The following is a 25,874-nucleotide window of genomic DNA, read 5'->3' as shown; positions in this document are numbered from 1 at the left end:
CCATTGTCACCTTAGTGTTTGATATGATAGTAACACATCTCATACCTCCTAGGAAGCTTACAGTGTAGATTTGGAGTTTGCATAGTTTAAAGTAGAAACAGCAAAGCTAGTTGGAGAGCTGGGAGAGTCGGAGGTCTAGGAATTGGCTGAGATCACAAGAGTGGATAAGGAAACAAGAAACTTGGACAACAAGTCCCTGCAGATCCGAGATGCACAGGGCACGATGCAGGCAGAGAAGAGGGTGGCTGTCTGAGGTCAAGACCTTAAGGGTCCAGAGAAATCTAAGAGCGAAGTGGTTGCGCCTGTCAAGTGTGACTGAAGCGCGTGGGGAGGCGCGGAGACAAGACCTAATGTGGCCAGTGGGGAGTCCTGAAGGTGTGGGGAGACGCAGGGAGATGCAGGTGGAAGCCCGACGCCCAGGAGGTGAGGGCGCACGGGAGGCGAGCGGTGAGGACCACGTTCCTAAGTTTGATGGTGAGGCCAGAGAGACCCAGAGGGACCCAGAGGAAAGAAAGACAAGAAGCAGTAATCTGGGGAAGTTTTCTTATTTTTGAGCAATTAAAGCAATTCCATTATTCTCCAACATAACCTTTGCATTTGAAGAAGACTAAGTCCTTGAGTTGACTGAAGATGTGTGAAGACTGGGGAGAAACAAGATAGTCCTTTCCTCAGGTCTCATTGCCCAGGCTACACCTCCACACACAGGTAACCCCACCCTTCCACCAGCTGACAAGTCACTGAATTGGGTCTGGAAAGCGGCTGGCTTTCCAACGTAATGGAAACCTCAACCAAAAATTACATTGTATTTTCTATTCGTTGGGGATGAAAGTTCTTCTGATTTTCTTATCCAGTTCTACTAATCGTTCTCCTTGTCTGCGCACTTCCAGGCACCGAGTCATAGCCACTCGCTCGCTGGATCTCAGCACTCTCTTCTCTGCCATACAACATGGGTACACAGAGGAGGTACTGGACGTTGTTGGGGTGACTCAAACGTGCTGGTCTCCACTCTGGTTGAATTTTAGGGCAACTGGAATATACTAATCAAGAGCACAGGAGAGTTAAAGCAAAGTTAAATATTTGTATTAAATATACTATCAAATACACCTGTTTAATAAGGCATGAAGGTTTCCTGTAGAAGCTATCAATTATTAACACATACATGTACCTGAGAAGCCAGACTGGGGCAAGGAGAGTGAGGAGTGTGTGTGTGTGTGTGTGTGTGTGTGTGCAGGAGACCTGTCATTTTTAAAGTGGAACACTTCCCTCTTTTCTGCAAAATAAGAGATGATAATCCCAGGTACCATTTTTGAGCATTTGCTATGTGAGCTTTTTACACAGATCATCTCACTCGAGTCGTTTAGCTTTCTGATAAACAATTAATATCTTTGAGTCCCCAGAGCAAAAGGCCCCTCTTCTCTGAACACTGGTACGTTCATATTGTCCCTCATACTCTCTCTGTGTCCTTCTTTTCGATGCATCTTTTCTAGAGTGGTCTTAGAATGGGCCGTTTCCATTTTCACCCCTCCCTGTGGTTATTAACTACTTTGGACAATCACAGTTTACCCAGAAGACTTAAAATCAGAGAATGTCAAAATGCCAAAGAAGTCAGGAGAGTTCTCCCTCCTCCCCTTGTTCTGGTGATAAGAGAATCAAGGCTCTCAGAGGCTGAGCTGTGATGCTTTCAGAACAAGAGCTCCAGCTTCCTGGACCCAAGTCTAACCCTGGGCACGGGAGCTGTTCATCTCCCCATCCATTGCTAACACCCACTTGACCTGCTCCTTGTCCAGTCCCCCTGATTCTGAGTCAGCAGCTGGACTTCCCAAATCTGGTGCCACCCTGCAGCAGGTCTGGTAACATACACAAATCCAACACAAAAGTGGGCAGTTCTCAAGAACGTGTGATTGACACCTCACTTGCCTCAATACAGGATTAGCAGTGATCTGCAAAGCAAGCTACTGGCCTCAGCTCACCAGGGTTGTTGGTGGGTTCTGGGCTTTCAAGTGGGCCAGGCTGCACAGAGACTCAGAACTAAAGTCATCTGAAGCACAGACATTGGACAGCCCACAAGCATAATTAACTCTTCTTTTGCCGAGATTTCTATCACCTGATGAAAGATGAGCAAAGCCAAGGGCGATCACCTGGGGACCCAGCACCATAGTTCTTCTGATCCAGTAGGATCTGCTGATCCAATACTTTGGCCACCTGATGCAAAGAGCCAACTCATTAGAAAGACCCCGATGCTGAGAAAGACTCAGGGCAGGAGGAAAAGGGGGTGACAGAGGACGAGATGGTTGGATGGCATCACTGACTTGATGGACGTGAGTTTGAGCTAACTCCAGGAGATGGTGAAGGACAGGGAAGCCTGGCATGCTGTGGTCCACCGGGTGGCAAAGAGTTGCCACAGATACAACTGAGCAATTGAATAACAACAACAACTACATTAATTCAAAGTATGAGGATTATTATCATTTCTTAATTTCAAAAGTTAAATGTGATTGATTTAGACTTTAATTTTTTTCACTAGATAGTTAATACAGCAGTCAACATTAAGGCATCATTTTTAAGGCATCATTTTCATTCAGTGACTGAATGAAAGTTTCCATGAAAATAAATATCCAAGAATTTCCTAAATATGTATTTACATAATGAGCTATTTAAATGCAAGGGATTATAACATATGTAAGCAATTGCAAATGGCATGTATGTGAAACTCCAAAGCAAAAATGCCCACTGTTATTTGGAATACATGATTCAAAATTTAGCCAGAACATATTTCTAAGTTTTTTATATAAGAGCTATACACTATACCACAAGCATAATGCATTTTTCAAAGCAATTAGATCAGCGAAGTGAAAGAGTTAAAATGTAGCATGACTATGTTGAAAAGCTGAGTGTCAATTAAACATTTTTCCCTGAATTATTTATTGTATAAGAACCAGAGGACTATATTTTACAATCCTCAAGATCAATTCTATTACAATGCCCATAGGAGGTGATTTCACACTGATTAGTAAACCCTGACAAATCACATAAAATGCATAGTTTCTGTACAGGAACATTTAAAATCATGGGCTTCCCAGTGGCGCTAGTGGTAAAGAACCTGCCTGCCTATGCAGAGACTCTGGTTCAGTCCCTGGGTTGGGAAGATCCCCTGGAGGAGGGCATGGAAACCCACTCCAGCATTCTTGCCTGGAGAATTCTAGAGGAGCCTGGTGGGCTACAGTCAATGGAATCACAAAGAGTCGGACACTATGAAGCGGCTTAGCATGCATGCATTCAAAATCATGTTTTGATTCTAAATAGCTGCAAAGGATTTTTTAGCCCAATAATCAAAATGTACATTCTCAAAATATTTATTAAAATCAAATTTGCAGAGCCAGCTCAGTAGTGCAGCCTGAACTCTATTGGTTCGTCCTTCTTCTATATTTTTCAACCTTTTCACCATCCTCCTTTTTTCTGTTTATTTCCTAGAAATGAAAACGGGAGAAGGATAAAGAGGCAAAGTTGGTGAGAGTGAATGCTTTCTGCTTCTGATGAGCAGTCGAAGGAGGAGGCAGAGGGGTCCAGGTGAGCACTCGCTTGTAGCATTTGGCTGTAGGATCACTGAATCGCATTTCATGGTGACTACATATTAATCAGTGTCCCAGGAAAGCCACTGTCCAGACACAAGGAACTGAAACCAGTTAAGCTCAGAGCTAATTAATGGGTGACATCGATGGCAAGGACATGGGAAAGGGAAGGGAAGAAAAAAGTATCTGTTATCTGTTGGTAGACTATTTCCTCTCCCTCCCCACATTCCAGATGATCGGAAATAACCCAGCTATCAAATACACAGGGCATGACGGTTCCTTCCATGTAAGCAGATGGAAACCATATATGACATTTCAAAGGCCAAATGCAAATTAAACCTGGAATTCTTTCATTACTTCCCCACTCTCACCTTATTCAAGAGTCAAGGGATCTTGAAGAATAATTTCTACTAAGAACTTGAGAACCCTGGGTAGTCACTCCAGATGATCAGAAGAGAACAGGACGTCATCTGTGATGTAATGCTGAGAATCTCACAGCATTACAGGGCACAAATGCCACATGAGGGAAGATGGTGCCTTCCTTTTCAGGGAAAGGGGCAGCCCAGAACAATGGCACCATTAGACAAGGACCAAGGACCCGGTCATTGCAAATTTTAGGGGGGTTTTCACCTAAAAGTAGCAGAGCTATGAAATTCCAATATTTGTAAACTGGAAACACACACACACATACACATCTATGAGTGCATATATGTGTGTATATATATATTATATATGCATACTATGTTCCCTTATATATTATTGCTGTTGTTCAGTTGCTCAGTCATGTCTGACTCTTTGCCACCCCCAGACTGCAGCACAACAGGCTTCCCTGTCCTTCACTATCTCTCGGAGTTTGCTCAAACTCATGTTCACTGAGTCGATGATGCCATCCAATTATCTCATCCTCTGTCACCTCCTCCTCCTCCTGTCCTCAGTCTTTCCCAGCATCAGGGTCTCTTCCAACGAGTCGGCTCTTCACATCAGGTGGCCAAAGTATTGGAGCTTTAGGTTCAGCATCAGTCCTTCCAATGCATATTCAGGGTTGATGTCCTTTAGGATCTCTTTGCTGTCCAAGGGACTCTCAAGAGTCTTCTCCAACACCACAGTTCAAAAGCATCAATTCTTCAGAGCTCAGCCTTCTTTATGGTCCAACTTTCACATCTGTACATGACAACAGGAAAAACCATAGCTTTGACTATGGACCTTTGTTGGCAAAGTGATGTCTGCTTTTAAATATGCTGTCTAGGCTTGTCATAGGAGCAAGCATGTTTTAATTTTGTGACCACAGTCACTGTCCATATATATGTTATATATAGTACATATATATATATATTCCTATATATAAAAATATGTATGAAGGGTCCATTTGCTGATCATAATTCTCAACCGTAAGATGAAGACTCTGAGACTGTGAAATTCCCTCCCACCATGTAAATTGAAGAGGGTCTTTTCCTGAAGAGGAGATAATAGGATTAATAGGGCCTACTCTCTTATGATGGATTTGACACCGCTACCACTTAACTGACCAACTGAAAAGAATGAGACAGACCTTTCATGGATATGCACAGTGGTTTATGTTCTGTAAGTTAGAATAACAAGAGACTATCATTTTCCCTATTAAATGTTAAGTAAACTTCAAAGTAACGATCAAAGACAAAATACAAAAGTAGAACACGAAAGGCTTCAATAACATTTCAAAAGATGCTTAAAGAAAAAACTATGGAATCAAACCAACAAAGCGGCTGCAAAAGCCCCTTCTTCCACCAACTCATAGTATTTTCACAGCAAGCTCCGTTTATAGAAGCCACAGGTTTGCGACAGGTTGCTTTTCACCGGTCCGTGACCAAGTCAGTCACTTGTCACATCTAAGTGCATATACTTTGTTCTGACCCATAAACCCCAGAGAAGGTTCACTTTCTTCTTCATTGGAATTCTTCCCCCACGGGTATTTTTTTCTTTTCTTACAAAGTAATTTCATCCTGCCAATAGTGCTGGCAATTATATATTAAAAGTTAAATTTATGTCAACATCCCCAGATCCACTATCAGATATTGCTATTAACACTGACATCAAAATCATTAAGAAATTTCCATCATGTAAATTAATTATCAGAATTGTATTGTGGTGAATACATAATGACATTATTCATGCAAATAATTAAAAATATGCTTCCTGAAAACAAATTATAATAGTGGAATAAAATGTCATTACTGGAGCTTCGTGACAACCCAGTAGGCCTGATTTTAGGCACTCGAGTCTTGGAGATCACCATATAGAAGGGAACAAAAGGAAGCCATGTCATTAGCATCATCAATGCCAAAATGGAAACCAAGAACAAGACAGCAACAGGCAGGATTGTAGTGACGACCTGGCAGTCTTTTTATGGCACCTCTTTACTGTACAATTATCTCCACAATTACTGCTAAAAAGAAGAGAGTTTATTTTATTGTTGCCAATTTTGCATCTCAAAAGACCTCTCTCATAAAAAGGTTGTTGTTATTGTAACTCTGGTGTTATTCTAGAACACGGCAGAAAAAATAATAATAATTATTAACCTGAGTTCTCACAAGTTATCTGTTGCCATCCCACAAAAATGTGATTACCACTCATCAGAGAGCACAGGGGGAGCTCGGTTATGGAGTTTGCAGGGGTCTGCAAACTTTCCCTATAAGAGAAAGACATGTGATGATGGGAATTACGTTCCTTTGGGGAAAAATGTATCTAACCCTGTTGAATTAACATAGCCAACAACATGCACAGCTGAGCACTGACTTCAGCGGTGCTTCCCATTAATGAATAATGTTCATGACACTAATAACTTCGCCTGGGAGGCTACGTGAGCAGTAGCAATAAAAGCATCACCCAACAGATCACATTTTCACCTCTCCCTCACAGCCAGACTCTCTAAAGAATCTTTGTCTATAGAAGAATTAGAACCTCATCTGAATCCACATTTAGTCTGGGGCTCTCATTCAGAAGACAGACGCAAAAATTCACAAGCATGAAGTTCAATTAAACCACACAAAAATGGAAGATTGAAGAGTCAGCCATACTGTTATCAGTAGAATAGGTTGCTAAGGGGGATGGAGAAAAGCAAAATTGTATCAGTTCAACAGAAAGTTGCTTTGCTAGAATATAGAACGCAAGTGCTCAGTGGAGTTTGCTTAATGAGGCATCAAAGCTTCCATCGATGTTTATAAGCCCAGGTCCTGCGGTTGTTAATCCAAAAACACATCAAACCTGCACCCTTAACTTGATGTTATATTAATAAGGCCATGTCTTGGGGTTTCTCAATGATAATAAACCATGTGCTGTAAGTATGGTGCTTTTTACAAGGCCACTGCTCATACATAATTCACATGAAGTATTGCAATTTTAAAAAGGCATATTTCACAAAACAAAACCAAAAATAATTTTAATAAATACCTTTCATACTTTGTCTTTTAGAAGGACCATGTGTAAACCCACAACTGGGATTTGAGATGTTCACCCCACACAAATCTACCCAAAGATTCCAGATTTGTCCAGGAAGGGAAGACACAGGCCACAGCCATCTAGAGAGAAGAGGAAACCGTCTGTATGTTCCAGATATTCCTGGAGGGATTCCCAGGTGGGTGCAAGGAGATCAAGCCAGTCATTCCGAAAGGAAATCAACCTCGAAGAATCGTTATAAAGACTCTTGCTGAAGCTGAAGTGCCAGTACTTTGGCCACCTGATCCAAAGAGCCAACTCACTGGAAAAGACCCTGATGCTGGGAAAGATTGAGGGCAGGAGGAGAAGGGAGTGACAGAGGATGAGATGGCTGGATGGCATCACAGACTCAATGGATATGAGTTTGGGTAAACTCTGGGAGATAGTGGAGGACAGGGAAGACTGGCGTACTGCAGTCCAAGGGGTCACAAAGAGTCAGACACAACTTGGCAACTGAAGAACAAGAATATTCCTGGAGTCAGAAATCCTTTAATTTCCCAAATGCTTCAGTTCAGTTCAGTTCAGTTCAGCTGCTCAATCGTGTCCGACTCTTTATGACCCCATGGACTGTAGCATGCCAGTCCTCCCTGTCCATCACCAAATGCTGGAGTTTACTCAGACCCATGTCCATTGAGTCAGTGATGCCATCCAACCATCTCATCCTCTGTCATCCCCTTCTCCGCCTTCAATCTTTGCCAGCATCATGGTCTTTTCAAATGAGTCAGTCCTTCACATCAGGTGGCCAAAGTATTGGAGTTTCAGCTTCAATATCAGTCCTTCCAATGAATATTCATGACTGATTTCCTTTAGGATGGACTGGTTGGATCTCCTTGCAGTCCAAGGAACTCTCAAGAGTCTTCTCCAATACTACAGTTCAAAAGCATCAATTCTTTGGTGCTCAGCTTTCTTCACAGTCCAACTCTCACATCCATACATGACCACTGGAAAAACCATAGCCTTGACTAGATGCATCTTTGTTGGCAAAGTAATGTCTCTGCTTTTTAATATGCTGTCTAGGTTGGTCATAACTTTCCTTCCAAGGAGTAAGCACCTTTTAATTTCATGGCTGCAGCCACCATCTTCAGTGATTTTGGTAAAGAACTGTAAGTTGGATTCTGTCTGGAACAAGAAAGCCTAGTATTACACCACAGATATCCATAAGAGTCACACAATTAGGACTCTGGAACCTTGGAAAAAGCATAAGTGTTCCTCTTGGTGGCTCTAATTCAGGAACAAAGATGTCTTCCTCCTAGAATTTACCGTTAACCAAAAATTGTTATGCATGGACTCCCCCCCACCCCGCCAAAAAAATGAATATTCCCTATAAAATATAAGGTCTTCCCCTATGTGTTACAACATTAATTGCCCTCTGTATTTTAAGAAAACCAGTTTTAAGATTATCTAGAAACCAAGAAGAAAAAAGATACACATTTGTCTTTCTTCTTAGTAAGCATTCTTTCCTGTTTGGGCAAGAAGAAAAATGTAATTATTAACATTAGTATGTATCAAGAGGAATAAATAGATAACCCTGCATACGTGTATGCTCAGTCAATGCAGTGTTGTCCAACTCTTTGCAACACTGTGGACTGCAGCCTGCCAGGCTCCTCTGTCCATGGGATTTTCCCATCAAGAATATTGGAGTGGGTTGCTGTGCCCTTCTGCAGGGGATCTTCCCAACCCAGGGATCGAACATGAGTCTCCTGCATCTCCTGCATTGCAGGTGGACTCTTTACCCACTAAGCCACCAGGGAAGGCCAAATATATAACCTTAAGCCCCAATAAGAGTCATCAGCATTGATCATATTGTAGTTATGGGTCCCCCTGGCAGAAGAAGTGAAGTGAAGTCATTCAGTCATGTCTGATTCTTTGTGACCCCATGGACTGTAGCCCAACAGGCTCCTTTGTCCATGGGATTTTCCAGGCAAGAGTACTGGAGTGGGTTGCCATTTCCTTCTCCAGAGTATCTTCCCAACCCAGGGATCGAACCCGGGTCTCCTGCATTGTAGGCAGACGCTTTACTGTCTGAGCCCCCCGGGAAGCCCCTAGGAAGAGGCATGAAAAGAGGAACATTCACTGGTTCTTCTCGTGTGTGTTCTTCAGTCTGTCTGCAGAGTTGCCCTGACAGAGTCTGTGATGATGGGATCAATGAATAGATTTTGTCATGATCGCCTCCTAAGGAGGTAGGGAATGGGGTGAAGGATGAGGATGGATGAGGACGAGGTTGAGAACACACAAGAGAGCGGAGAGAGAGACCACAGCCAAGTCCGTCAAGGACACAACAGAACTGCCAACATTTAAGTCAAGTCTTGGGAGCCCCAAAGTGAGAGCAAAACCACAGATGAGGCTCGTTCTGATGGTGGAGGCATTGGGACTGTGCAGCCCTAAGCCTGCAGGCTGAAATGTGCACTTGGGCAGGAGAGGGGTGAACAGAAGCATGTCTGGCCCCCCGAGAGCTGGGACGGGTGGAAACAGGGCAGGGAACTGACCCTCCAGGTACCAGTCAGCCAGGAATCAGACTGGAGAAACCCTGCCCATCAGAGAATTCGGGGAGAGAGTGTGGGCAGCATTTGACCACCATGGGTGGAGAAATACAGCACAGGTTAGAGGAGGGCCTTGGGTCTCTAAAGTGTCCACCAGCAGACCCAAGGCCAAGTCCACCCACCGTAAAATGCACTGGGGAGCAGGGAGGCTGGGGGATTGGGGTTGGGGGTGCCAGCCCTGCCCTCCTCTAATCAGTTGGGACGAAGGAGCATCAGAACCCACAGTCAGCAGCACGTATTTGCCTGCACCGCGGACGGAGCCGGAGCAGGAGCCAAAGCTGACGCCTTTGGATTTGTGTGACAAGACACACAGGCCAGTTAATTAAGCCTTGGACGCTTGCCCGCAAGTGGGGTGCTGTCAGTCCACACAGAGCGGCTTTTGTCACTTGGAGCGCTGGCTCCCAGCACTGCCCCCCAGGAGAGATGCTTCCCGAGGAGCAGAGCGTGGCAAGTGGGGTAAGCAGAGTGCTTCCCCCAACCCGCCAACCCTGCTCCCTCCTGTAAACACATAACTCCTTTTCCCAACACTAGAATAAATATTTACGGTGATCCCTGATTGAATGCACTTGGAGACAGTCTTCTTTCAAATAAACAAAAACCTTGATCTCATTTGCTCCTAGTTTTTCTCTTTCCTCCAAGGATGCAGTTAGTGCTGAGTTGGGTGGGGAACATGGACTGAACAAATACAGATGCTTCCTTAATGTCACCAAATGCTTTCGATAAAAAATAGGCTTTGGGAAATTGCAAATATAATAAAAAGCACCCAAATGCCCATCAGTCGAATTAATAAAAGCAGAATCATCTCATAGTTTTGGACTTTCACATGCCTGCCTTAAAAAATAAATGAGTGTTTTTGTACCTGGTACAAAAATATGTTCCAGGGTCTAGATATGTTCTAGAGTCTCTTAGTTTATAACCTATGGGAACTTGGATAGAATTTGTATCTTATTGCTGTGTGAAAATTGTATAAATCTTAATTATGTTGAACTGGTTCATGGTACTTTTCAGGCCTACTATATCCTACTTTTTCTGTATATTCATTCGGTTAATTTTTGAGAGTTTGATATTGAGTCTCCAACTAAAAAGCTTAATTTAATTACTTAAGAAATTGTAATAGATACTGGATCTATATGTAACTTTCTTCTGTATTTCTCAAGTCTCCTGTAAATGTGTTATCATACTTTCATAATTTAAAAACTAAAAAAGGAAGAGAAAAAAATGAATAATAGGTTCATATAACCTCGTCTCGAAAATAACAGTATTCCAGGAAAATCCCCTTTTTTTATGCCCTGGTCCCATTCCTTTTCTATTGTTAAGGCATAAACCCACCATATGCCTTAACAAGAGGTCTTTCCAGATTATCTGAAAACCCTTGAATTTAACCAAATGTAAACCCAGATTGTCGTGCCACAGGCAAACTGCTACAACCTTCCCACCTTGCCACTGTCTGTCTGGTCCTTTTATTTCCATCTAAAATCATCGTCACTCGTCTCACCGACTGTAGAGTTTCCTTTGCTCTTCCTACGCGGGAACACAACTGTTGCAGCGCTCTAGTTAACAACGATGAGCGTCATCTCTCTCTGTCATCCTCTTTTGAATCAAATAATCTTTCAAGCTTTCCTCCACTTGGCATGAACCTCTATCCACTACCCAAAAACACTCATCAAAATGTTTCCTGTGAAAAAATGCCCATGTCCTTTACCACCCCTGTGATAGTTAATGAGAGACACTTAGCACGATTGTCACACTGCAAATGCCGATAAACAGTTGGATGGGTGCTGGAAAGCAATCACGTAGGTGATGGCATCTTGAAACTCACTTGGCATGAACTCATGCCATTGTTCATTAAATACGTATAGACTTTTGAGGTCACAAACATGCAGACACTCACCTCTGAGGCACGATGTTCAAGACATCAGCACCATTGAAGATATTTCCTCTGCAGCCCCAGAACTAAGGCTGTGGCTGGCTTGAATTCCTCACCATCAGTCACACAAAGATCTTTCTTAATGTGAAAATATGTATATATGGTATCTAAAAAAGACAACAGTCAGATTAGCAAGATGGTACTGTATGTCACCCTCAGATTGTTGATAGGAAGACCAGGTATGTTGAGATGAGAAGACAGGCCAGGTTACTTAGAGCCCATGGCTTTGGAAAGGAGGTCACATCTCAAACACTAGAGTAAGGATGGAGGTGATCAGGCAACGGTGGGCCCAGGGCCCATGGAGGTAGGTGAGCCACACTGGAAAGGCTTTTGAATTAAAGAGTGGGATTCCATGCTCCCTCAACCCAGGGAAAGGAGGAGGGAGGAGGAGGAAGACTGGAATGCAGCAAGCCACCTGGGCCTTTTCCAAATAAGTCAGCCCCACGGTGTCTATGTGGGGCCAACAGTAAATGCTCGGGTCTAAGTCGCCTTGACAATGGAGGTACTGGCTGTACATAAAACACCATGTTTCATTTCTCCTTTGGACAGCAAACTTTTTGCCATCCGAGGCTATAACTTTGATCTCTGTTGAGGACCTTTTCGTGGCAAGTGAAGGGAAAACACTTTAGAACAGTTTAAGATGTAAGAGGAATTTATTAGAGATGATGCAGACTATTTCTCAGGACCTAAAGGCAGGCATGCTTCACTCATGCACATGTACTCCATGGAGGGTGAATGACGCCAAGTTGCCAATATTTCATCAGGGTTCATCTTTAAACATGGTAATTTCATAAGGTGCAATATATATAATTTTTCTTCTCTTCCTGCCCTTCCCCTGCCACTCCTCCCCTGCACCAGACTCTCTTGAGGATTATCATGTCCCCAAGGAAGAGAAAACATTCAACTTTGTTAGAATCATCTCATCTGAATTCCAAATACGTGGGTGAGGTCATCTCCCTGGTACTCAGTCCTGTTGTCAGGGTCTGGGATTAGAAACCACAAAACATGGTTGCCAACGGCTACCTTTTTAGTAAGATGTATGTATGTGTGTGCACGTATGTATATGCAAGTGCGTGTATGATGGAGGTGGTGAGTGGATGGAAGGTCCCCCAGGGCCAGTGCTCCAGGAAGAACGATGTGGGATTGGAACACCACACTAGGGTAAATTTTAGTGCATTGAGTATTTCTCCAGACATCCAGACCCTGACAGGAACCTAACAAAAGTTGACTCAATGGTGAAGAGGACGTTGTAGCCCAGTTATTACACCACCGACTCATTGGATGGTTGCATGCAACCTTCTATTTGGTCATTATCATCCAAACATCTCCCAAGATGCTTGTAGGACAAAGTCCATCTTCCTGAGCCACTGTGTGACCCCCACATGACCTGACTCCACTCCCTCCTGCAGCCCCATCTCCCATCACCCCCAAGTTAACAGTCACCCACGTGCTGGTCTGGAATCCTCTTCTTTGGTCACGGCTCCTGGATCTCAGGGCCAGGTCTCTGCTGACTCCATTTACCCAGGAACGCCTTCTTCCTCTGCATGAAGTTTGCAAATTTGGCTTCTTCAACATGCCTTTCAGTCCCACCCTCCTCTCTGCAGACGCTTCTCACCAGAGAGTGATGATAGAGACACCTGCTTATAAAGACGACGCGGGCAGACATCAGAGGTGCGCGCACGGCGTCCGGCATTGACAACCGCTGTCAGCGCTATCCCATCACCAGTATTATCTAACAGCAGGGCTAAGATGGCATGCTCTGTCTCTCAGTTGTGTCTGATGCTTTGCGACCCCCATGGACTGTAGCCCACCATGCTCCTCTGTCCACGGAATTCTCTAGGCAAGAATACTGCAGTGGGGTGCCATGCCCTCCTCTAGGGGATCGTGCCAACCCAGGGATCGAACTGGCATCTCCTGCATTGCAGGCAGACACTTCCCACTGAGCCACCAGGGAAGTCATGCTAAGCTGAATACCATTCTCTCGTTATTCTCTTTCCCACACACGTCTCTGCTTTCCAGGCTCTTAAAGCCTCCTCTGGCTTGGCTTGCTTTGTGCACTGCCTGGCATTGCCATCCAGCTGTCTTGCACCTTCTCGAAAGCCTGTCTTCTCCCGAAGAACAGGCCCCAGCTTTGTGTTTCTTGTTTCCTAACACTGGGCGAGTCAGAGCAGGCTCCCAAAGGATACCTATTAAATTGCCTGGAGAATGAGTGAAAAAAAAAAGAATAAATAAATGATTCTAGAATATCAGATTTTGCAGATTTTACATGAAGAAACCACTAAAGGGTAAATAAGACAAATTCCTGACGGTAGCAGGAAAGCGCACATAAACAGCAGAAGCAGAGAACATTGCAATTTATTTTCACACAGCATCTTTTATTCAAAGCAATACCAGGCATTCGCTGAAAACCCTTAGCTGTACCAAGGGCAGATGACTCAACGAAATATTTTAGATACATTTTATAATGGGGTGAGACTCTCCCGAGACATCGTTTGAGACCCGGCAAATGATCAATAGGCAAGAAAGCAGCAGTGCAGAAACTCAGAGTATAAAAGAGGCCTCGAAGTTTAACCAGATGACATGATCAATGCAAGGCAGAGGGCTTCTTATAACTCAGCGTTGGGGCAACCTAAAGGGATGATGAGCTGAGATTCCAGGAAGCAGCCTCAGCCTACCAGGGCTGCTCCCATGGATGAGTGCCTTCTTTCAGGGCACCAGGAAATTGGAATTGATTTAAGTCGTACAGATAAGGTTCTGCAGAAACCCAAGAATTCCAAGAGGAATCCAAGGGGCAAATTCATTCTGGATAAATCCCCACATAGGCAACATCTACACAGGCCGCTAATGAAAGACACATTCAGTGCATTCATCTGGGAAAATATTAATGCTTGAAATATTTGTGTTAGTATTGTAAAAGTCTGAGCTATTTATTGAGCTCTGAATCCCCTACCTTTAATTGCAAGAAAGTAGTAACAAGAGATTCATTTTCTAACCACCAATGCACCCTCATCATCTTTCTAGAAATATTAGTCAACTAAGCTACCATGAGCAGGGAAAGGAAGGAAGAGAAAGGAACTTTCCCAAATATTTGCATTCAGCAGAGTGAGATTTATGCATGAGATGCAAATTACTATGCGTTATTTACACATCTGAGGAAAAACAAATCTTGAATGTAAATGTTCAGAGGGCATATTATTTTTAAATATGAAAGAGGTAAAAAAAATTATTAGAACGTTTGCAACTCCCACTCAGTTAAAGAGACATTCAAATGAGTTTTTAAAAGAACCATTGTCAGAAATACAAAAACTATATCTACAAGGCATCTGGAAAACAGAAAGCACAGAATATCTGGCTGTCTGTACTTCTGCAAAGTTCTTAGAATATTTGGTTGCATTTTCAAGCGATTTCAGGATCTTCCCTTTACAAACATTTTGTTATTGATTAAACATCAAACGTAACATTACCCACTTATTTTCAAGTCTTCGTTACTTCTGTTGGAATTCAAATGAATCGAGCACTGTCTTACCTAGCTACCTTGGTCTCATCTCTTTTATAGATTTAATTTTTAAAAAAAAGGAGGAGAAACAAGCAGAGGAAATGGATTCTCTGACTGACCAGTAGTTTATTTGGGAAATTATGCCAAATACCACACCAATACCAAAGTTCTAAGCAGGGCAGGGTTTACCTACAAGCGACAGGATATTGTTTATACTGAGCACTTATTCAGGTCTCTGCTCTAAGTGTTTTACATATTGTGTGAGTGCTCAGCCATGCCCAGTTCTTTGTGACCCCATGGACTGTACCCTGCCAGGCTCCTCTGTCCTCGGAATTCTCCAGGCAAGAGTCCTGGAGTGGGTTGCCATTTCTTTCTCCCAGGGCTCTTCCTGACCCAGAGACAGAACCCACATCTCCTGTGTCTCTTTTATTGGCAGGGAGATTCTTTACCACTGAGCTACCTGAGAGGCCATTTTACATATAATTTTATTTAATTCTCACCACAATCGTATCAGAACTTTCCAGGTGGCATAGTGGTAAAGAGTCAGCCTGCCAATGCAGGAGATGCAAGAAACTCAGGTTTGATCCCTGGGTCGGAAAGATCTCCTAGAGTAGGAAATGGCAATTCACTCCAGTATTCTTCCCTGGAAAATTCCACGGGCAGAGAAATCTGGCAGGCTCCAGTCCATGGGGATGCAAAGAGCTGGACATAACTGAGCAAATGCACACACACACACACACACACACACACACACACACACACAATCATATCAGACACTATTACAGTAGTCCCCCTCCAACCTTACCCACAGGAACAGTTACCTTCAATAACCCCAGTGGATACCTGAAAACTTAGTTAGTGCCAAACACTATATATACTACATTTTTATACACGTACATACATGTTTATGCACATATGTGTATATGTATGATAAAGCTTAATTAATAAAGTAGGCACAGTAAGAGAATATTTGAATTGCCAGCCCCACTACCCTTACCTTAGGGGCCATTAAGCAGTAAAATAAAGCTGACTTAAACACAAGCATTGCAATACCAAGACACAAAATCTGATAACACAGACTGTCACTAGGTGACTCGGGGGCGGGACACGCCAGACAAAGGGATGATTTCTGTCCTGGACAGTGTGAGGTTTCATCAGGCTGCTCAGGACAGCTTGAAATTTAAAACTTATGACCTCAGGCAACTGAAACCTTGAATAAGAGGGATGACTGTACTATGCTTATCATGAAAGTGAAAGTCACTCAGTTGTGTCCGACTCTCTGCAACCCCATGGACTATACAGTCCATGGAATTCTCCAGGCCAGAATACAGGAGTGGGTAGCCTTTCCCTTCTCCAGGGGATCTTCCCAACCCAGGGATGGAACCCGGGTCTCCTGCATTGCAGGCAGATGCTTTACCAGCTGAGCCACAAGGGAAGCCCAAAAATACTGGAGTGGGTAGCCTATCCCTTCTTCAGGGGATCTTTCCTACCCAGGAATCGAACCTCCCCTGCCTCCACACACGTTGGTTATTAGCCCAAAGGCCGAGCTCCGTGCTGGGAAGTTTGTGTACGACTCTCATGTTGAATCTTCTCAACAGCCTTGTGAGGCCGAGTTAGGAGATGGGGAAGCTGGGCCATTCAAGGTCACAGTCAGAAGCTGGAGCAGGATTCAAACCCAAGTCCTCTGACTCCAGGCCCACAGCTTTCCCTAGAGCTCCTTCCCTTATGGATGAGGGACCAGTTAGCAGAGATGGACTCATCCAAACACGTCTGCAGAAAGCTCTGCCTGGTGTGAGGAGCCTGGCTCAGTCATATCGGCGCCCTCCTCTTTCTTTTTAAGCAGTCTTACTGAAGTATTATCAACAAACCACATACTGGGCATGTCTCAAGATTCTGTTTGGATTGGTTCCGGCCTGTGTCTGTCTGGATGAAAGCATCCCAGAGTCGCGGGGATGGACCCACCGATCCCTGGGAAGGCTGGGCCGGCCCGTGGCCTGCAGGCTCGTTTCAGTGCTCTGTTGCAGAGTGCTGGGATTCTGATGACACATAATCCTTTCTGCTTCACAAATTACGTAGCCAGTTCTGCCGTCACCCCTAAAGTTGCCTCGTGACCTTTTATTTTATTGTGATAAGACATGCGGAACATACAGGTCACCCTTCTACCCATATTTAAGGGTCCAGGTCAATGCTCTTCACGTAGTCGTGAAACTCTCATCACCACCCATCCACTTCATCTTCCCAAGCTGAAACGCTATTCCTGTGAAACCAGTAACTCCCTACGTCCTCTCCAGCCCCCGGCATCCACTCTTCTACCTTTTCTCCGTGACTTTGTCTCTGGTACCACATATAAGTAAATGGTTATGGCCCTTAGGATAACGACCTCGAGGTTTAGCCACATCGCAGAACGTATCAGCAGTCCCTTCCTTTCGAAGGTTGAACCATGTTCCACGTGGTCCATGGACCACGTGCTGCTTCTCATTCTTCACTGGATGTTGTGACCTTTCATAACGTCTCCTTTTTGCCCCTTTCCTCTCCTCTTCTTGTCTCCAGGGGACTGGTGTGTCTCACATTTTCTAGAATTTTATATGTAATCGGAGTCACACTTTTTTGGTTGGCTTCTTTTGTTCATGGCAGTTATCTTGAGACTCATTCATGTTGCAGTTTGTATTAATAATAGGTCATTCCTTCTTCTTGCCGAGTCGTGTGCTGCTGTATGGATGTGCCACAATTTGGTTTCTGATTTTCTGCTATTATAAGTAAATCTGCTATGAGCATTTGTACACCACTCTTTGTATGGATACAAGGTTTTATTTCTTTTTGACAGTTACTCAGGAGTGAAATGGTTAGATCATGTGGTAAATGCATGTTAACTTTGTAAGAACGTGCCAAATTATTTCCAAAGTAGTTACTGCATTTTGCTTCCTACACACTGACTGGAGAGATCCATCCCTCCACGTTCTTGCCAGCACTCGATCCTGTCTGTCTTTTTTGATGTTGTTATTCGGTCACTAAGCCTTGCTGGATTCCTTCTGACCCCATGGACTGCAGCGCGCCAGGCTTCCCTGTCCTTCACTATCTCCTGGAGTTGGTTCAAACTCATGTCCATTGAGTTGGTGATGTCATCCAACCGTCTCATCCTCTGTCTTTTTAATTTTAGCTTTCTATTATTTTATTTATCTTAATCAAGATTTATTAATACATCTCTCACTCCCTTTTAAAATTGGGTTCTTTGTTTCCTTATCATTGAATTTTGAGAGTTCTTAATATGTTCTTGGTAGAGACCTTTTATTAGAAATAAGCCAACCCTTGCAAATAATTTCCCCATCAGTATGTGGCTCTTCTATTCACCGTGCATTCTGAACATCAGTCATGGGGTCACCTCACTTGTCTGTGTCTTTCAGGGATCGTTATTCCTTGTTGCCTCATGCTCAATGTTTGAAAACTAATGTTACCTATCTTTTTTCTGTTTTATTGGTTGTTTCAGATGACAGGGTGAATCCAGACCCTGGTACCTGGAAAGTAAAATTCAACATATATATTTTTAAGTATTATGTTGAGATTACCAATATGCACATTTATTTAAAAGTATTGCTAAAGTTTTAATAGATTTTTGGTATCATTATTTTTTATTCAAAAAGTCCTTGGAGAATTATTATCATCATATGAGAGGCTGGATTTATTTTTAAGTTTGAAAAAAAAGGTATTTCAAATTTAAAAATGTTTTAATAAATGTCATTTTTCAGAAGACTTCTCATTCTGAAAAGGTTAGGAAGCCTTAGGACTAGACAAGATGCAAGAAACCCTAAAAGTGGTTATAATGTAAGCAATTGATACCTTGTGGTGGGTTGGCTTCCAAGAGAATTTTTTAAGGCAGTCATTTTCACAAAAGCAGCAAGAACGTATGTTCAAAGTTCCGAAGTGCCTAACTAGCGGACCTGAGAATAAGTTCTGTCTTCTAACATCTTTTGGTTGTAACCCACACAGGGCATTTAAAATTGTGAGATCATTGTCAGTGGTCTTAAATTGAGACATTCCACACCAAAATCCAAATTTTTGGCTTTTCTCAAGCATTCTGGCAACACAACAACTAGAACCGTCAGATAGCTTCCTGTTTTCTTCCAGAAGCCAGTGAGATCGACATATGTTCACGTGTGCAGTGACGTGAGGCTTAAACTCCCAGTTCTTGCCCTGTGCACACCCGCTGAGGCTTTGAGGAGCCTGGAGAGTTTACAGGGGTGGGGTGAGCCAAGAGCCTGGGGTGTGATGAGGAAGAAGGGGCTGAGAGGAAGGACCAGGCCCTGGGAAGCGGGCAGTGCGCACGGCCCTCCAGCTTGAGTCCCCACGGGGACAGACTGAGGGCCTGCAGGGTGAGCCCAGGGCAGTGCGGCCTGGGAGCATTAGGTAGAGCCCAGCCCCACACGGAGGCAAGGTTATCTCTATGCGGAACCAGGAAAAAGTGTACAAGGTCTCCGAAGATTCGGTGTGAGATTTATCTGTAGTTGGCTCCTCATGTGGCCTCTACTCCCCATCCGCATTTAAATTAAAAAAAAAAAGAATATATACATATATATATATACATACATATCTAAATCACTTCTCTATATACCTGTAAATAACACAACCCTGTACATTATCTATAGCTCAATTAAAAAAAACGAGAATTGAGTAAATTGAGGCTGGACCACCAGACTTGTCTCTGTAAATGGGCAAACGTGAAAACATTTCATTTCATTTCAGGGATTCTCTGGAAGATAAAGAGGTAAATATATATATATTTGTTTGTTTGTTTGTTTGTTTATATGTGTGTGTGTATGTATGCACACATACATACACATGTGTACATGAATACACACACAACATAAACATTACATGCTGCTGCTGCTGCTAAGTCACTTCAGTCATGTCCCACTCTGTGCGACCCCATAGACGGCAGCCCACCAGGCTCCCCCGTCCCTGGGATTCTCCAGGCAAGAACACTGGAGAGGGTTGCCATTTCCTTCTCCAATGCAGGAAAGTGAAAAGGGAAAGTGAACATCACACAAATATACGTAATATACACACAGGCATACACACAACATATACATATCCACACAAACACACACACACAAACATGCATACAAACGCATATAGATACACATTCACAAACATTATATATATACACACACATTTGTTCAGTCATTAAGTCTTGTCCAACTCGGTGATTCCCACAGACTCTGCAGCATGCCTGTCTCCTCTGTCCTCCAGTATCTCTCAGAGTTTGATCAAGTTCCTGTCCATTGAGTCAGGGATACCATCTAATCATCTCATCCTCTGCTGCCCTCTTCTCCTTTTACCTTCAATCTTTCCCAGCATCAGGGTCTTTTCTAATGGGTCAGCTCTTTGCATCAGGTGGACAAAGTACTGGGGCTTCAGCTTCAGCATCAGTCCATCCGATGAATACTCAGGGTTGATTTGCTTTTGTATTGATAAGTTTGATCTTGCTGTCCAAGCAACTCTCAAGAGTCTTCTCCAGCACCACAGTTCAAAAACATTAGTAGTTAGGTGCTCAGCCTTCTCTATGATCCAGCTCTGATATCCATACATGATTACTGGGAAAACCATAGCTTTGATTATACTTTGTATTATTCTTACACTTTCTAGGTTTGTCACCTAGACATATGGGCTTCCCTGGTGGCTCAGATGGTATAGAGTCTGCCTGCAATGCAGGAGGCCTGGGTTCGATCCCTGGGTCCGGAAGATCCCCTGGAGAAGGAATGGCAACCCACTGCAGTATTCTCGCCTGGAAAATCCCATGCATGGAGGAGCCTGGCAGGCTACACCCCATGGGATCACAAAGAGTCGGACACGACTGAGCAACTTCACTTTCAATTTAGGTTTGTCACAGCTTTCTTTCCAAGGAGCAAGTGTCTTTTAATTTCATGGCTTCAGTCACCATCAACAGTGATTTTGGAGCCCAAGAAAGTGAAATCTGTCACTGTTTCCACTTTCTCCTCTTCTATTTGCCATGAAGTGATTAAACTGGATGTCATGGTTTTTGCTTTTTGAATGTTGAGGTTTAAGCCAGCTTTTTCACTCTCCTCTTTGACCTTCATCAAGAGGCTCTTCAGTTCCTCTTCACTTTCTGCCATCAGAGTGCTATCATCTGCATATTTGAGATTGTTGAGATTTCTCCCAGCAATCTTGACTCTAGTGTGTGATTCATCCAGACCGACATTTCCCAAGATGTACTCTACACGTAAGTTAAATAAGCAGCCTGACAATATATAGCCTTGACATACTCCTTTCTCAGTTTTGAACCAGTCCATTTCTCAACTGCTGCTTCTTGACCTACATACAGGTTTCTCAGGAGACAGATTAGGTGGTATGGTATTCCCTTCTCTTTAAGAATTTTCCACAGTTTGTTGTGATCCACACAGTCAGTGAATCTGGGGCTCATCTCAAATCTAAAATAATCTCATCTCCAGATCCTTACCACGACTGTACCCGCAAAGACTGTATTTCTAAATACGGTCATGCTCACAGGTCGGGGAGTTGGGAATTGGACACACTGGTGGCTCAGACAGTAAACAGTCTGCCTGAAGTATGGAAGACCTGGGTTTGATCCCTGGGTCGGGAAGATCCTCTGGAGAAGGAAATGGCAACCTACTCCAGTATTCTTGCCTGGAAAATCCCATGGATAGAGGAGCCTGGCAGACTACAGTCCATGGGGTCGCAAAGATTCAGACATGACTGAGCGACTTCACTTAGTGGGGCTAAGTCAATCCACTGTAGTTTCTTTTTTAGAAAAGAGTATTACTTGTTATTAAACTTCTCCCAGTCTTAATTTTTCTCATTTAATGGTACACAGTGAGATGCCCTCCAAGTTGCTGGAAAAAATCAATCTTGTTATTTCAAAAAATATAATAATTCATTGTAGAAGAGTACCAAATTTTACTTAATCATTTCCATATTAACTGGCACTGATTTGGGGTTTGATCTTGTCAAGTGTGCTGCACTAAACAGTCCTGTAAATATGACCTTACAGTCTGACCTTTTATTTCTGTGGAACTGGTCCCATGGCACTGCTATGTCAAAGATATCAGTTTAAATGTTAATAGAAGTTTCCAGGTTACTTTCTAAGAAGGATGAAACAATTCACATTTTCACTAAAACTTTGTGAGCATACAGTTTTCCCACATTGGAGCCAGCTTTTTTATAAAATTTCTTATCTGGTATGGATACAGTGAGATCTATTGCTCTGGCTTGAATTTCTCTCACTAGGAGAAAGGCTGAGGGTCATATTGTGTGGTTTGCAGGCTACATAGATTTGTTTACCTTGTCCACCCATGTCCTTTGCCTATTTTCTTCTGGATTATTTGCATTAATGTTATCACAATTTGCTACACAATCATTTGTAAATGTTTATATAATTGTGGATTTTAACCCTTTATCTCCCTTCCAACTTAACCTCTCAACATCCCTCAAGTGCAGTGTTCTTCCTCTGTCTTTTGTCAGTTGGCTGAGTGTATGGTGTCTTTGTTTTACAAAAAGTGTTTTATTTTTAAATAGTCAGATATGTTAAGTACATTTATTATTTCTTTTATGGCCTTTGGGTTTACTACCTTGATTATAAAGACACAATCTCTTTCACATTTAACATATCACTTGTCTAATTTTTGTTTTATAATTTTTACCTTTAAGTACTTATCCAGAGAGAGAGAATCCAAGCTAATTTCATTTTAGACAGAGAATCATTTCTACCAGCACTGTTAGCAAAGAGTCTCCCCTTTTCTCACTGAATTCACTCCTTTCTCAAGTTTCCATAATTTACTGGGATCTATTTCTAGGATTTCAGTATTGCTCCACTTTATAGAATATAAGGAGTTTGATATTATAGACACGAACTCATATCATCAAGAAGAAGAATAACTTTATCTCTACAAGGTTCTAAAAATTATTTGGTTTTCTTATCAGGTTTCTTAGAAACATCAGTAATAATAGTGATGGTAAATTTCTCCATCTTGTTCTAGTTTTGAGGAAATTAGTTTAGCATTTTATCCTTTGGAAATTTATCTGCTGTTGACTTTTTGCAAATAGTTTCTTTCAAGTTTAGGTTGTCTCCTCCTAATCCTGATTTACTTAGACATTTTATTGGGAATACCTGCTAAATCCCATCAAATGTCTTTGGAGTGAGTCTATGCAATCACACTTTTTCTCCTTCAGTTGGATGATGAGGTGAATTGTGTAGAGATTTCCTGGTAGAGAATCAATCATGCCTAGTTAATATATGCAATCTAAGGGACACGTTTTTGAATTTTGGTCATCAAGTTTTAATTCAGGATTTTTGCATCTGTGGTTACGAGAGTTGTTACGACAGGTTGGTTTTCCAACTTGCTCCTTGCTGACTTCTAACTCTTGACTAGGTCTTCAGTGGGTTGGTGAGCCCCTCAGTTCCGCTTGAGGTCTGTGCCCGCAGCCTCTGACAGTCTAGTGTGGCTCCTGCTTGGGGGGATGCTGGCCTTTCCCCAACTCCCTCTTGGGCCAGTGACCCCATGTACCCCCTAATCTCTGCAAACACCCACAGTCCCCAAGTCAACACATAGACTAGTTATGTCAGATGACATTGTGCTTATGAACGTGATGGAAAGTGGCTTCAAAACCACATCCCTGAGATATACTCCAGCACGAACAGGACAGAAGGTGATCAGAACAGAAGCACAGAGGTTGGTCAGCCAATGTGTAACACAGGACGTGGTCTCCAAAGAAATCCGGGAGCGTATTAGTGAGTGTGCTGAGACTGTGACATACACCTTACCATTTCGTAGATTAAGGGAAGAAGGAAAGGTCTTGTTTTAAGGTTTCCTAACTCACCACATTGCATCGTCCCTGGAAGGTGCCCTGGAAACCTCCCAGATGCAGGCTGTGGGTTCATCTCTTCCCTGGACCTTCCTCAGCCTGTTCACAGATCCAGTCTAGAAGAAGCAGTTCAGTAATCCACGGAATTCCTGAACACCTCTTGCACGCAGGAGACTGGAACATGCTGACGGCCCGGAAGCCCTGGGAGACGAGGCTGGCTGCCCCTGTGAGGCCGCCCCTCATCGCCCTTGACCCCATCAGGGCTGTGTGTTTGCTTTACTGAACAGCCTGGGGTTACGCTGCTGCCATACAAACACGCCAGGCCCGCTCGAGAGAGCGTCTCCCCCAGCCTGGAATGTGGAAGACAAACACAGTCCCATCTTTCCCAGCTAATGAGGATTCCTGGAATGTGTGAGCGATGGCAACTCGCTGCCAAGGCCCGTGCTGGGGAGGCCCCGCGATGAAAGAAGCTCTTAGCTCATCAGAAGACCAAACTGCCACCGTGCCCTCCCAGGGAGTGAGAGGGGGACGGCAGAGAGCTACACTGAGCAAGTATACACGACTTTTCTTCTTCTCCAAGCTCTAAGAAAATCACCTATGAAGATTTAGCTACATACAACGGTAGTCGGTCCAAAGTGAGGAAAGCGCTCCCTATTCCACAATGTCAGTTTGTCAGGCTGGTTGTTGGAACATCGTAAAACTCCTCGGGAGGGGAAGGTTGCGTCTCTGCAAGGAACAGGCACTGCTGGGGGACCCCAAAGCCCTGCAGTTAAAGGACCTCCCCCACAGCATGCCCCTTACGTGCCCCAGGTCCCTCCAGAGGACCTTGATTCTCCCCTCAGCTTTCCTCTCCCTGGTGATGAGTGAACTAAATATACAATGCCCACCAGTCTGACCTCTGTCTGGAGTGTGCCGTTCTGGGAACTGACCTGAGATCTGGACAGCTGGCTGTTCCGGCCCTCCTGCTTGATGCCCCGGGGGGCCCCGGCCGCCCCCTGCACACCTGGGCGTCAGGAGGTGGCCGTGGGGCAGGCTGGGCTCCTGCTATCTCCATGTGCTTCCACCTCTGTCCTGCACCGCGGGGTGGTGGCACCTGCTCACAAGCTCATCAGTGACACCCAAGGATGTGAACATCATGAGAGCATCTCAAAGAACGGGATTCTGTGCAGCATCTATCTTCTCAGGAACTGGGCTAAATTTTGCTCTGAGAAATCAGAGTGGTCCCACACCATGGAGCCAGAGGAAGTGTCACTTGCAGGCGGTCTGGGGCTAAGTCAAGGGTTGGGAGTGCAACTTTGACAAGACCCACTGGAAGGCGAGGTCCAAAGTGCCTGACATACCTTGGCCATAACGGGAGCGGCAAAAGAAACGCCCTTCTGAATGGGTTGCAGCTTCATGCTGTGTAAACACACAACAAAGGAGTTTGCTTTAGTATTTTTAATTAAAAATAACATTCATTGTTTTTTCATTACTATAGCAATGCATGTTTGAGAAAATAAAAATAAGCAAAATTTCTTTAAAAATTTTAAGTGCATCCATTATCTCATCATACACTGATAGCTCCTGTGAATGCTTTACACACCTTTATTCCCAAACTACTCTCAACCCACTCCAGAACTCTTGCCTGGAGAATCCCATGGACTCAGGAGCCTGGTAGGCTGCAGTCCATAGGGTCGCTAAGGGTCGGACATGACTGAGCGACTTTTCACTTCACTCTCTGCCTAGATATATTCATTTATTTTTCACACAAATAGACTCATATTCTCACTTTCCTTTGAACTTCCTTCTTCGTTTAATAATAGATCACCCACCGACTTCCATGTCATAAAAATTCTTGTAGAATATCATTTTAACAATAATTTATTTTGCTCTTATTTAATGGCAACTTATTTCATTCCTTTTTCGATTACAAGGTGATGTTTCATTTTTATTTTCAGTAAGGTACTGGCTATGTTTTCAAATATCTTTCTTGGTTTCTTTATTCAGTGTATTCCTGGGTAACTCATGAGTTCTGCTCTGAGAGGATGAACAGAACA

General features: G+C 43.5%; 1 long non-coding RNA gene across 6 annotated transcripts in view; it reads right to left on the bottom strand.

Annotated features, from left to right (window-relative positions):
* Nucleotides 1-536: 536 nt before the first annotated feature.
* The window catches only part of LOC105608370 (uncharacterized), a 33,184-nt gene continuing 7,846 nt past the window's right edge, over nucleotides 537-25,874 (bottom strand). Inside the window, exons 2-8 of one of the 6 annotated variants that reach the window (XR_009601559.1) lie at nucleotides 25,179-25,236; nucleotides 12,955-13,705; nucleotides 11,472-11,614; nucleotides 6,996-8,159; nucleotides 3,941-4,730; nucleotides 2,139-2,410; nucleotides 537-1,037 (exon numbers count right to left, since the gene is read on the bottom strand). This is a non-coding gene — a long non-coding RNA (uncharacterized LOC105608370). Of the gene's footprint in view, nucleotides 1,038-2,138; nucleotides 2,411-2,436; nucleotides 4,731-6,995; nucleotides 8,160-11,471; nucleotides 11,615-12,954; nucleotides 13,706-25,178; nucleotides 25,237-25,874 lie in introns of those variants that run through there. The other 5 variants (XR_009601558.1, XR_009601557.1, XR_006060686.2 and 2 more) reach the window with 5 other exon arrangements.

The sequence above is a fragment of the Ovis aries genome, chromosome 8 (genome assembly GCF_016772045.2).
Source record: "Ovis aries strain OAR_USU_Benz2616 breed Rambouillet chromosome 8, ARS-UI_Ramb_v3.0, whole genome shotgun sequence".
NCBI lineage: Eukaryota > Metazoa > Chordata > Mammalia > Artiodactyla > Bovidae > Ovis > Ovis aries.
Note: the sequence above shows the minus strand (reverse complement) of the source record. Positions and strands in the feature narration are given on the sequence as shown.